This window comes from Schistocerca cancellata, chromosome 1 (assembly GCF_023864275.1).
Source record: "Schistocerca cancellata isolate TAMUIC-IGC-003103 chromosome 1, iqSchCanc2.1, whole genome shotgun sequence".
NCBI classification, from domain to species: Eukaryota; Metazoa; Arthropoda; class Insecta; order Orthoptera; family Acrididae; genus Schistocerca; species Schistocerca cancellata.
This window is the reverse complement of record NC_064626.1, coordinates 1,204,974,616-1,204,984,702: the sequence shown is the minus strand read 5'-3', so window position 1 is coordinate 1,204,984,702 and position 10,087 is coordinate 1,204,974,616. Positions and strand designations below refer to the sequence as shown.

Below are 10,087 nucleotides of genomic sequence, written 5' to 3'. Positions count from 1 at the left end.
TCTTTCAAAGTCGACTAGTAGGTGTATAGCCAGCAGATTGAGAAATGTAGGATGAAAACAAACAAGACAGAACGATAGTTTGGAGGAAAGTGGAAAAAGGAAGGAGATGACAGACGAAAAATTTGTCGTTAATTGTTGGTACATGGGTGACCATGAAGAACAACGACTCCAGTGCAAATGGCTCTGAGCACTATGGGACTCAACTGCTGTGGTCATAAGTCCCCTAGAACTTAAAACTACTTAAACCTAACTAACCTAAGGACATCACACACATCCATGCCCGAGGCAGGATTCGAACCTGCGACCGTAGCGGTCGTGCGGTTGCAGACTGTAGCGCCTTTAACCGCTCGGCCACTCGGGCCGGCTAACTTCAGTGCCTTGGGTTTGTAATCATATTATTCATAAATTTTATTTTAATTTGTGACATCTGGATATCATCAATTCAGGCATCGACTAATACATGGAAATCGAAAAAAGTGCTTTACAGTAGTTAAATTTTAACGCATGTCCAACATATTGTCACAAATGTCACACTACCCCATCCCCTCTATTTCCCTTTTTCACACACACACACACACACACACACACACACACACACACATACACACACACACACACACAAACACAAACACAAACACACACACACAAACACACGACGCACACCACACACACAAACACACACACACACACACACACACACACACACACACACAGGCACGAGTTCTTATTCAAGGGAAAAAAAATTTTCACTTTAGTTAAAGGCTGTTTTTACCATCATGTGACCATTTGTTAACAATTTTTTCAAACTAGTTAGTAACTGCTGTCCACCTTGTAGTTTGCTCTGCAAGAAAAGAGCAGATGTTGAGGTAGTAATGGTTTCCACGGAGCTGCAGTCGCACGGTTGTGATGCTGTCAATTGCAGCCGACGAAGGTGGTGTCTAAACGTTCAATGATTTTTCTCGCGAAGAACTGCCTTTTATAAACGTCAGACATATCTACCAAATAGCAGTGCCTGAGTTATTCCGAATTATGATGCAATATTCCTTGGGGCGTGCATGGATGTTCCACGACACAGGCACTGCGGCGACTACAGCCGTTTATTTATTTATTTATTTAGCGTATGGCTCATAACATCACAGTAAAAATTACAGAAACAACACGATTAAAAAAAATCACATATGTATAAACAGAGCAATAAATAACAGTTTGTATATAAGGACACCGCCAATTGTAACGTTACACTCACAGAAGACCAGTCACAAGCAGACGTCCAGCTTCGATAGTAAATAGTCGATTGCCTCTTGGGTCGCCATTAGGAAATCTTGTGGGTCACCCTCGTATGCCCTTAGTGGGCATTCCTGCACGATGTGTTTGACCGTCTGTCTCTCAGCGCCACAGTCGCAAGCGGCCGAAGGAAGTTTACCCCATCTGTGTAAGGAGTCGGCACATCTCCCACAGTTGGTTCTGATGCGATTAAGAGTTGACCAAACTTTGCGAGGGCAATCAAATCCTTTTGGTTTACTAAAGATGCATGGCATACTGTGGCAGTTTACTACTGTTCTGCTCTCCCATTCCTCTTTCCATCGGTCATTTATTTTGAAGTTGGTTTGGTGCAGAGCCTGTGCGGTCTTTAGTGGAGGATGCCTAGACCGGAGTCGGTTTCCTTGGATGTCGTGAGTATCTTCATGGATTTGTAATTGAGGGTTGGTCATGATTTTTTGAAATTCTCTAACCAGAGCGTGTTCACGGCGCAGGTTAGGAGGGGCTATGTTACTGAGAACGGGCAGCCACACTGTAGGAGTTGGCCTGATTGTGCCTGATATAATACGCATTGTTGCATTAAGTTGGCTATCTACCATGTGTGTGTGTTTGCTGTTGAGCCACACTGGGGCACAGTATTCTGCCACTGGATACACCAAGCCAAGTGCGGATGTTCTTAAGGTAGATGCTGTGGAGCCCCAAGTGGTGCCACAGAGCTTCTGCAATATGTTGTTGCGTGTTTTAAGTTTCGCTGCAGTTTTCGTCAGGTGTTCTTTGAATGTTAGTGTCCTATCTAGGGTAACCCCAAGGTACTTTGGGTGTTTGTTGTGATTTAGTAATTTCCCGTCTAGATAGACTTGTAGTTCTCTGTTGGCCATTTTGTTGTTCAAATGGAAGGCAGATACTTCCGTCTTTGTAGCACTAGGTTGTAGCCTCCATTTTTTAAAGTACTCGCTGAGAATCCCTAGGTCACTCGTAAGGATATCTTCGGCAGTTTCTATATTTCTGTGGGCTGTTGCTAGAGCCCAGTCATCAGCATAACCAAATTTGCGCGATCTGGTTGCAGGCATGTCAGCGATGTAAAGGCTGAAAAGAAGGGGTGCAAGGACAGAGCCTTGTGGGAGTCCATTATTGAGTTTCATCTGTTTACTTCTCTCATTCCCCATTATTACTTGGAAGGTTCTATTTGACAACATATCATCAATGAGGTTGGTTATCTTCTTGCAGGGGACGGCACAGATTAATTTGTACATGAGCCCCTGTTTCCAAACTGTATCATAGGCTGCTGTTAGGTCTACGAATGCTGCAGCTACTTTATTTTTCTTCTGGAACCCCGCCTCTATATATGTTGTCAGTGATAGGACTTGATCTGTACAGCAGCGATATGGACGGAATCCTGCTTGTTCGATAGGGACTTTTTTGAGTATAGTCTGGCCTATTCTGTTGAGGAGCAGTCTTTCTAGTAATTTATATACCATACTGAGAAGGGCAATGGGGCGGTAACTCTCTGGTCTATCGCCTGGTTTACCAGGTTTCAGGACTGCGATGATCTTTGCTCGTTTAAGTGAGGGAGGAATGTTACCCACTTGGAGAATGTCCGTAAAGAACTTAGCCAGCCATTGTTTTGTGTAGGCTCCAACATGTATGAGGAACTCAGGGTGGATACCATCGAAACCCGGAGCTTTGCCTGATTTAACCTTCTTCAGGGCATTGGTAACCTCCTCGATGCGAATATCTGATGAATATTCTGAGTCTATTGCACGGGTCCTTTTTAATGTTTTTAAGTCTTTCTTCACTTTTGTTGTGTGCTTTCTATTTCGTGGGGCTCTAGACGCAGAAACTATGCGGGATGCAACCTTGTTGGGAGATATTTCGTCCTTTCTACGTTCAGGTGGGTTTGCGCCTCCAAGTTTACGTAGTAGGGACCAGGCTTGTCGGCTTGACTTTGAGAAGTCTAGATTTTCAACAGTATTCTCCCATTTTTGCCGTCTAATAAAGTCGATGTTATGTAATAGTTCATCCGCTATTTCCCGGTCCCCATTCTTGAGGAACTCCGCGTACAGGTCATCGCATATCCCTGTCCAACCGGGAATGTATTTTTTGCGGTACCCTCTTGGGATCGCTGTTTTCGCAGAGCTAATGACCGCTCCCACGAACCTCTCATAGCTCTTGCTGGTTGGAGGGATCCAGCTCAAGGTATAATCAAGTTGTACAGAAAATTTTGTCCAGTCAGCTTTTGTAAAATTCCACCTTGGTCGAGGGTAAGACCTTATTATCGGGATGGATAGACCGATATTAATAAGCACAGGGCGGTGCTGGCTATGAGGGAAGTCCGTCAGGACCCTTATAGAGGCTGTCAGTGGTTTATCGCTTGTATCCCTCGAAACAAAGCACAGATCCGGGTTATAGTCGCAGTTCCATGCGGCTGATCTGAATGTCCCTCGGTCCTTGGCATCAAAGACCAGATATGTATTTTGTTCCTCGGACCAATCGACCAGCATGTCTCCATTGCTATCATTAGTACTATATTTCCACATTTCGTGGTGACTATTATAGTCCCCAACGTATACGCTTGGGTGTGGGTGGATCTTTATCACTTCAGCTGGCCATGTAGTAGCAGGAGGTTTATAGATGTTAGTTACTGTAACTTCTCCTATTTTGATGACAACTTCATGGATATCATTTGCAATGGAGGCTTCAACTGGAAAGGCGTCCTCTATGTCCCCACGCACATATGTCGCAACGCCATAGTGTCTGTCATACGTGGCTCCAAGTAGATCATATCCCAGAATCCTTCCTCTAGCTTCAAGTTGGGCTCTATTTTCAGCATGAGTTTCCTGTATGGCTACCAGGTCAATGTCGTTATCGTGTAAAATTCTCTGCAATACTTGACATTTTGCTCTGCTTATGCCCTCAATGTTGAAATGGCAGATTCGGATGCATAGTCCGAGATCCTTTGTCAGTTGGTCCCTAAAAGGACCGTTGTATGTATCTTGCATAGCGCTTTGTCTGTCGTTCTGTTTCACTGCGATGTGGGGCAGGAATTCTTCGTTCGGTCTGCCGCCAGTTGTGTTAGTTCATTTAGCGTTACCCAGGGTGCACCACGTGGAGGCGAACTAACTTTACACCCCACTACAGCCGTTATACAATACGTTAAATGTATTCGCGACTACGAATATGGACAACTGGCAGCTGTGTAACGGAATGACGACAATGAAAAGTTGGGGACTTGAACTCGTATTTCCTGCTTGTCGCTGGCGATCGCACTACATTATGTTCTGTATCACGACTTACGGCCAGACCCAAACTTCTGTATGTAGTCAGTCCTGTATCTATAACCTGTACTCACTCACCGTTATGTATATTCCCGTACAGAGAAAATATTTTACTTGGAAGTCGCTTGCCCGGTGTCGGCTAAGAAATACGATACTACATTGCCGTGCTACAGTAATTCGGAAGAAATGAGTTAATGATGTCACTTTGGCACCAAAATTCACGCCGACTCTGTCCAACGCCACCGTGGAAGTGTCACACGATTAGAAGGTCGTCACAGCCTCCTCTTACCCACACTACACCACTTCGTTAGACGCTTCTGCGATGGATTTCAAAACCGCGGAAACTAGCGTCGAAATAACGCGGTTTTCATATTCGTTTTTCAGACGCACCGCCGCTCACAATAGACACGAAAAGACCTCGGCGCGGGGGGGAATGGAGTTGGCATAAAGGGCGTCAATGAAACTACTCTTTCCCTGGGCCATTTATTCCTACACGTTTCGCGGTCGAAAACGACAAAGGAGGATCTTCTTGACAACGTCTAACATTGCTGATATACTCGCATGTTTCAGCCCTTCTGTAAGGACATTGTGATGGTCCATCCCTCACTGAAAGTGATCGTACTCCTAAGGGGCATAGCGTGACCGAAATTTTTGCTCTTATGTTCAGGTTGGAACTACTATGGACTACTCAAAACCTGTAGACGAAATTTGTATGTGGTCCTAAGCGTCAAAGGGTACTTACGCTTTCTCTGCACTCTTGTTTTCCGCCCGCCTGCTGCGTGATCACATGGGAATGGAATGATGGTATAGGTTAATTCGTGGGTAAAGCAGGTGGTAGACTTCGGTTTATTGATAGAATTCTGGTTTATACAGAGTGTTTCAAAAATGACCGGTATATTTGAAACGGCAATAAAAACTAAACGAGCAGCGATAGAAATACACCGTTTGTTGCAATATGCTTGGGACAACAGTACATTTTCAGGCGGACAAACTTTCGAAATTACAGTAGTTACAATTTTCAACAACAGATGGCGCTGCAAGTGATGTGAAAGATATAGAAGACAACGCAGTCTGTGGGTGCGCCATTCTGTACGTCGTCTTTCTGCTGTGAGCGTGTGCTGTTCACAACGTGCAAGTGTGCTGTGGACAACATGGTTTATTCCTTAGAACAGAGGATTTTTCTGGTGTTGGAATTCCACCGCCTAGAACACAGTGTTGTTGCAACAAGACGAAGTTTTCAACGGAGGTTTAATGTAACCAAAGGACCGAAAAGCGATACAATAAAGGATCTGTTTGAAAAATTTCAACGGACTGGGAACGTGACAGATGAACGTGCTGGTAAGGTAGGGCGACCGCGTGCGGGAACCACAGAGGGCAATGCGCAGCTAGTGCAGCAGGTGATACAACAGCGGCCTCGGGTTTCCGTTCGCCGTGTTGCAGCTGCGGTCCAAATGACGCCAACGTCCACGTATCGTCTCATGCGCCAGAGTTTACACCTCTATCCATACAAAATTCAAACGCGGCAACCGCTCAGCGCCGCTACCATTGCTGCACGAGAGACATTCGCTAACGATATAGTGCACAGGATTGATGACGGCGATATGCATGTGGGCAGCATTTGGTTTACTGACGAAGCTTATTTTTACCAGGACGGCTTCGTCAATAAACAGAACTGGCGCATATGGGGAACCGAAAAGCCCCATGTTGCAGTCCCATCGTCCCTGCATCCTCAAAAAGTACTGGTCTGGGCCGCCATTTCTTCCAAAGGAATCATTGGCCCATTTTTCAGATCCGAAACGATTACTGCATCACGCTATCTGGACATTCTTCGTCAATTTGTGGCAGTACAAACTGCCTTAGACGACACTGCGAACACCTCATGGTTTATGCAAGATGGTGCCCGGCCACATAGCACGGCCGACGCCTTTAATTTCCGGAATGAATATTTCGATGATCGTGTGATTGCTTTGGGCTATCCGAAACATACAGGAGGCGGCGTGGATTGGCCTCCCTATTCGCCAGACATGAACCCCTGTGACTTCTTTCTGTGGGGACACTTGAAAGACCAGGTGTACCGCCAGAATCCAGAAACAATTGAACAACTGAAGCAGTACATCTCATCTGCATGTGAAGCCATTCCGCCAGACACGTTGTCAAAGGCTTCGGGTAATTTCATTCAGAGACTACGCCATATTACTGCTACGCATGGTGGATATGTGGAAAATATCGTACTATAGAGTTTCCCAGACCGCAGCGCCATCTGTTGTTGAAAATTGTAACTACTGTAATTTCGAAAGTTTGTCTGCCTGAAAATGTACTGTTGTCCCAAGCATATTGGAACAAACGGTGTATTTCTATCGCTGCTCGTTTAGTTTTTATTGCCGTTTCAAATATACCGGTCATTTTTGAAACACCCTGTAGATAGAATAATGGGTAAGTACACTCAATCAACAAAGAAGATTGCTTGCAAATCATTCGTGTGACCAGTTCCAGAATATTGCTCAGGGCCTCGCGGTCAGGGGCGTCTTGTCACAGTCCGCACGACTCCCTCCGTCGGAGGTTCGAGTCCTCCCTCGGGCATGGGTGTGTGTGTCGTCCTTAGCGTAAGTTAGTTTAAGTTAGATTACATAGTGTATAAGCTTACGGACCGATGACCTCGGCAGTTTGGTCCCATAAGATGGTGGTGGTTAGTGTTTAACGTCCCGTCGACAACGAGGTCATTAGAGACGGAGCGCAAGCTCGGGTTAGGGAAGGATTGGGAAGGAAATCGGCCATGCCCTTTCAAAGGAACCATCCCGGCATTTGCCTGAAACGATTTAGGGAAATCACGGAAAATCTAAATCAGGATGGCAGGAGACGGGATTGAACCGTCGTCCTCCCGAATGCGAGTCCAGTGTGCTAACCACTGCGCCACCTCGCTCCGGTCCCATAAGACCTTGCGACAAATTATTAATTACTGCTCAGGTGTGTGGGACCCGTATCAGATAGGACTGAACAGGGGGTATTGAACGTATACAGTGAACGGCAGCACGAATGATCACAGGTTTGTTTAATCCGTGGGAGAGGGTCGCAGAGATACTGAAGGAAATAAACTGGTAGACTCTTGAAGATAGACGTAAGCTATCCAGAGAAAGTCTATTACTCTAGGAATATACTGCAACCCCCAACGTATCGCTCACATTGGGATCATGAAGATGAGATCAGAATAATTACAGCATGCACAGACTCGATCAAACGATAGTTCCTCCCACGCTCCACACGTGAATGCAACATGAAGAAACCCTAATAACTGGTACAGTGTGACGTATCCTCTGCTATTCACATCACGGTGGTTAGCAAAAATAGAGGTAGATGTAGAACGCAACATTAACATAAAACGGCAAACGATTCCTCCGAGACTTCCCCAATTAGGGCGACATCCTTGGTGTCACACAAGCATCTTTTCTGCGCACGTTAGACATGTAGAAACTGCCACCAATGCAGCTGATGTAGCCTTAGAGTTACGGAAACCGTTTGAAACCATTTAGGTTCCAACCTGTAAACGAGAGCAAAAATTGTGGTCGCACTACACTTCATTAGGCTCGCGTTGCTAATTAATGTTAATAATCAATAACACCAGCAAGTACTTGCTATGTCTAACAACAGACAAAGCCTTACGTAAGAATTTGATTAATGTAATACGTTTTTCTCGAGCTTCATGTATTAGGCCACTGGCTTTCAAACTGTGGGGTGCGCCCTCCCTCCAAGGGGGGGGGGGGGGCATGTGAAAACGTAGCTACACTCCTGGAAATGGAAAAAAGAACACATTGACACCGGTGTGTCAGACCCACCATACTTGCTCCGGACACTGCGAGAGGGCTGTACAAGCAATGATCACACGCACGGCACAGCGGACACACCAGGAACCGCGGTGTTGGCCGTCGAATGGCGCTAGCTGCGCAGCATTTGTGCACCGCCGCCGTCAGTGTCAGCCAGTTTGCCGTGGCATACGGAGCTCCATCGCAGTCTTTAACACTGGTAGCATGCCGCGACAGCGTGGACGTGAACCGTATGTGCAGTTGACGGACTTTGAGCGAGGGCGTATAGTGGGCATGCGGGAGGCCGGGTGGACGTACCGCCGAATTGCTCAAAACGTGGGGCGTGAGGTCTCTACAGTACATCGATGTTGTCGCCAGTGGTCGGTGGAAGGTGCACGTGCCCCTCGACCTGGGACCGGACCGCAGCGACGCACGGATGCACGCCAAGACCGTAGGATCATACGCAGTGCCGTAGGGGACCGCACCGCCACTTCCCAGCAAATTAGGGACACTGTTGCTCCTGGGGTATTGGCGAGGACCATTCGCAACCGTCTCCATGAAGCTGGGCTACGGTCCCGCACACCGTTAGGCCGTCTTCCGCTCACGCCCCAACATCGTGCAGCCCGCCTCCAGTGGTGTCGCGACAGGCATGAATGGAGGGACGAATGGAGACGTGTCGTCTTCAGCGATGAGAGTCGCTTCTGCCTTGGTGCCAATGATGGTCGTATGCGTGTTTGGCGCCGTGCAGGTGAGCGCCACAATCAGGACTGCATACGACCGAGGCACACAGGGCCAACACCCGGGATCATGGTGTGGGGAGCGATCTCCTACACTGGCCGTACACCACTGGTGATCGTCGAGGGGACACTGAATAGTGCACGGTACATCCAAACCGTCATCGAACCCATAGTTCTACCATTCCTAGACCGGCAAGGGAACTTGCTGTTCCAACAGGACAATGCACGTCCGCATGTATCCCGTGCCACCCAACGTGCTCTAGAAGGTGTAAGTCAACTACCCTGGCCAGCAAGATCTCCGGATCTGTCCCCCATTGAGCATGTTTGGGACTGGATGAAGCGTCGTCTCACGCGGTCTGCACGTCCAGCGCGAACGCTGGTCCAACTGAGGCGCCAGGTGGAAATGGCATGGCAAGCCGTTCCACAGGACTACAGCCAGCATCTCTACGATCGTCTCCATGGGAGAATAGCAGCCTGCATTGCTGCGAAAGGTGGATATACACTGTACTAGTGCCGACATTGTGCATGCTCTGTTGCCTGTGTCTATGTGCCTGTGGTTCTGTCAGTGTGTTCATGTGATGTATCTGACCCCAGGAATGTGTCAATAAAGTTTCCCCTTCCTGGGACAATGAATTCACGGTGTTCTTATTTCAATTTCGAGGAGTGTATTTAATACAGACGAATGTGTTAGTACCTACGACGAACTGTCTACTCGGTACCCACTATTTCCTGTGTACTATGAGATTCGTTTCCGTCTTAGTCATCAACCTGAATATAGGCGCAGTAATTGACCGTTACCAGTCAGACCGCTGGAACCATTAGCGTACGAGTACAGCAGACGTGGAAAAACTTGGCCAGCTGTCGCACGTCGGCCCGATTCGGAACACTTCGCGCTAACTCTCTTCTGTGTAGAACTTCTCAGAGCGTCGACGATATGGTAGTGGTTGCCTGTAGAAGCTTCGTTTCTAAGCAGCGTTGGCACTCGAGTCATAGTTGGACTGGAGTGTTCCACCAAAGA

General features: G+C 47.2%; 2 non-coding genes across 2 annotated transcripts; both read right to left on the bottom strand.

Moving 5' to 3' along the window:
- Positions 1-277: 277 nt before the first annotated feature.
- On the bottom strand, positions 278-361 carry Trnac-gca (transfer RNA cysteine (anticodon GCA)). Its single transcript is given in 2 exon segments — positions 278-312; positions 322-361. It is a non-coding gene; the product is annotated as a tRNA-Cys (tRNA).
- A 7,021-nt stretch (positions 362-7,382) lies between these two features.
- On the bottom strand, positions 7,383-7,455 carry Trnaa-cgc (transfer RNA alanine (anticodon CGC)). The gene has a single exon. It is a non-coding gene; the product is annotated as a tRNA-Ala (tRNA).
- Between the last annotated feature and the right edge of the window lie 2,632 nt (positions 7,456-10,087).